Genomic DNA, 4,277 nt, shown 5'->3' with positions numbered 1-4,277 from the left:
ACATCATCGGGGAGAGAGGGCGGGTACGGGGGAAGTGCTTCTGGGGCTGTTCGGGTTTAGCATTGGGAAAACAACCTCTGGGGGAAAGGGGAAGACGGGCTCAAACCAAGTGAGACAGCCCCTGCTCCGAGCCCTGCTCCGGGCTGAGAGCACTTCTTCCCCCGGGGCCGCAGGGACCCGGGATGGCCCCGCAGATCGCAGTTAGGTCTGTAAGCTCTGCCCCTTCCTCCCCTCTCCTTTCTCAGTTCTCTAGTTGTGATTTTCACGTTAGAACTCTTCCCTAACTTGTAGGACTTAGAAGAGGCAGTCTTTTAGGATGAAGTACATCTATAATGCTGAATTCATCAGACACCTCCCCAGCTTAACACACTGTGAAGCACATGAAACTTCACACAGAGAGTTTACAAGACAATACTGAGTTCTCTGTGGGCACTAGACAGCAGCACATGTAAAACCTCACTGTCTACAGCCTTGGCAGTACAACCACTGAGCTCCTAAGCCATTTTTCCCAGTGAATTGTGGAGAACTTTTCTCAAACTGCTTAGATGTCCTTAAGTAAAGCAAGAACAGTATTCTTCATGATGGTGAGAACATCTGTGGAATTGTAAAACTATGACTTTAGCTGGAGAATCATAAAGATTAGTAAATAGGAAGTGATTTACAAGATTGTCTTTGACATGACTGTCATTGTTGATTCAGCTGCTGTTTTCAATGGCCAAGACTGGATTTCCAAGCTCAATGGGCTGCTGGGCTATGTCAGCACCTGATTACACTTACTGGGCCTGATCCTCACCTTGCATTGCCGATTGGCATTTCTGGCTTCTCAGACCTGACTGATCACTGCAAACTGCTTGATAACCCCGACTTTTGGCTGAGGCTGCCCTCGGCTTGCCCTGCTCCCTCATTTGACCACCCTGGGCTCTGCCTTCCAACCCCCACCCTGGGGGTATTTCCTGTGACAAATCATTTTCACAGAAAAAATTGTCATATGTAAGAAAGATTTAGTGATTCACTCAAAACACTTTTTCATGGCATGGAATTCTTCTAGGTAAAGATCGCAAATTCCAGAATATCGAATACAACAGCTCAAGGGCTAGGTTGTGAAAGAAAAATCTAGATCTTAATTCAGATCCAGAATCTTAAAAGCTATTTCCCACTATGACTCCCACTCCTCTCCAGAGCCTACTAACCTTTTAAGGCTATGAAGATATCATTGAAGTCCTAGAGACATGCAGAAGCAGAATTCTCTGTGTTTTGAAGATTATCTACAGAAAGCTTTTATGAGGCCTCTCGTGTAGCTATACACCAGTCATTGATCTCATAATCCAGACCCAGATTCTTCTGTGTGTACTATAAAACAAGGAAACATTAATTATTACACTAGGTAGAATATTTCTAAGAAAACGGTGTTACGTATATTAGTACATGTATTACATTCTTACTCATCTTAGTTGCCATTATCGAAAGTCCATAACCTCTTTCAGTTTGGGTTACCTGAAGCTATAAATCCACCAGCTGAGAGTTAGACAGAAATGTGTCATCATTACATCAGTTGGTCATAAAACCAATCAGAATAAGGGACTTCTCTCTGAGGGAAATTTTAAAAGCTAACTCTCAATCCTGCTCGCCTGTCAAAACTTCTTTCATTTCCCTGTTAACACTGTCACACTACAATTTATGATTCACAAGCATTACACTAGTTATGACAGAAGGAATATTTTCTATGATTTGGCCTGTATTCTTTTCAGCCTTCTGGGAAAAAAAATAAAACCCCCAGTTCCGTAATCTTGCAAAAGATTGTCCCATATTATGAAAAAAAGGATAGTTTAACCTCCCTTTCCACCAGCCCTGGCTCTGTGCTAAGGGGGTACTAAGGAGTGGACAGGCACTGGTACAGCACTCCTGGGGCAGGATTTGTTCACTGTGCCAAACTTAATTCTGAATGGAGGAATTTGGCCAGACAGTATGATTCTTAGTGCTCTAGCTCCCACAAGTCCCAGAGACAGTACTCTGCTATTATTACTTACAAAAGTGAGAGAAAACATGACTAAGAAACAGAATAAAATGCATTTTCTGTTTTGTTCCTTTTTAATATCTTCCTAGTGCACAACACTAAAAGGTATGAATTTCATTCCTGTAGCACCAGCTCTCCCAAAGGCTTCCATTTGTTAGTCCTTACATTTGTACAACTATACCTGCAGTAGCTGCTCTTGTTTCAGTCCTCAGTCAGCTACCTGGGCGAGTCAATTCTGCTGGCTGTTCAGCTTAATCCAGAGTAAACTGCATGGCTGGAGGCAGGCAGCAAACTTCAGTTCCAATGCAAAGCACAGCAATCCACACTGCATTTTAGTTACTATCATAGAAGTATGTTACCACAGGAACTATACCTGACGAATACTCTCAGGAAAACACACAAAAACCTTCAAAGTTACCTGACAACAGAAAATGTGTTTTAACTATGCCATTATGCAAATAAAGACTTCTCATTTTTTAACTCTTGCTTCGTCTTAACCTTTCAGCAAGCTTTCAGCATCAGCTTTCTATACAAGGCAAAAAAAATAATTCCATGAATAATAGAATATTAAGGGAAGGTGAATGAAGCTATAAGAACTTGAGCATATGAACATTCCATCAGGAATTCATAAAATCAGAAAAAAAAGGCAAATTATGCAAATGGTTCTGTCAGAGATAGAACAAGTTAGACCCAATTGACTTCCGGTGCAAAATATAAAATCTTTTCAAAATTACTGTTGTGAAAAATTAATTTCAGACAGAAAAGGAAGTTTGCCTACATATTCGGAAATAAAGGCAGGAACAGAATGAATCTCATCTACAGATGTAATCAGCTCAGTTCAATTTTTCGTCATTAAAAATACCATTTAAGAAGAACTCAACTCTCTTAAACAGGTTAATAAAAAAGTAGGTTTAGCGGAAAGTTCAGCATGCTTCATTCTACTCAAAAATACAATGTTTCATGTTTTATATAATAGCTTTATTATCAAATTGCAAGAGACGTTTAGTAATGATGTCATGCAGGTATCACAAAAAAAAATCCCAAAGATAAACAGGCCACCCAACACCTCCTTGCAATTAAGAAAACAAAGCTACATCTTCATGATTTTCTCACAGCTGCAGTTTTCCTGTCACAATGTTATGGCTATCTCTCGGATCACCTACAGGAAAGGGTACAGGTAGGCTAGAACAGTATTCAACAGCACGGTGCTTTCTTGCCTCCTTCGAGGCCTTTCTTCCTCATCACAACCCTCAGAAGTCCTCACAGGCAGAAATCTGCCTGAGGCCATTAGCAGCTGAAGATAAACACAAAAGGGGCAGGCTAAAAGCACTAAGGATTTGCAAAGGAAAGAACCTTATTTTCAACTTTTAAGGTCTTAAGGCTTTCAGCCACTGTGATGGGAACCCCAGTCGGGCTGAAACAAGAGCCTGATCCCATCTACACAGTGAAAATATCAAGTGACACAGCATGTTTCACGTTAAACTGAAACAGTTCAGCTCCCTCTTTAGCCTCCAGGTTCCACCAAAACATTGGCTTCACAGAGCATAGAGGGGATTTTACAACAGCATCTGTTACTGACCAGAAGTTGAAACAGAATTTGAGAAAAACCACTGGACAGTAAGTAGTAGGTAATTTATTCTGAGAGATCATCTGCATGAGATATTAACTGTGCAGAAAAGTCGACTGTAAATCTACAGCACTTCACACTCAATAGTCCAGGGGACACTTGCTCACAACAGCTAAATTCATGCTCAATAAATCCCCTGGAGAGATGACCACTGAGATTAGAACTGCAGCAATAAAAACCATCACTGTTTTAGTTTTAAATGCCAAGAAAGTAGACTTTTAGAGTAAATTCTAAATAACAAAAGAATTGCTGAAGCTAAGTGATCTTACAATAAACTTGTGAAGTGATATGAATTCCTTTATCCACCCATGTCAAAAATACCATTTACTGGGCAGCTGAGATTTAAATAAAAGACAAATAATATATCAATAATATTTACTATATATTTACATGTAATGCTCTATTGAAAGGAAGTCAATTAGCATTTTGTTACAAAAAGAACAAAACCTTTTAAAGGTACCAGTACCTTTCACATTATCACATTTACGGAACTGTTCTTACATCTCAGTGACCTGTCATATGATTAGTTAACATCATGTGGAGGACACAGACAAATAAACACTTGAACTGGAGCATATGCTAACGTGTCAGCTCCCACTTCAGCAAGATACGTCAGGGGTACCAACGCAAGCACAA

This window comes from Apaloderma vittatum, unplaced genomic scaffold (assembly GCF_000703405.1).
Source record: "Apaloderma vittatum isolate BGI_N311 unplaced genomic scaffold, ASM70340v1 scaffold43554, whole genome shotgun sequence".
NCBI lineage: Eukaryota > Metazoa > Chordata > Aves > Trogoniformes > Trogonidae > Apaloderma > Apaloderma vittatum.
The sequence above is the reverse complement of the archived record's forward strand: the minus strand, read 5'-3'. Positions refer to the sequence as shown.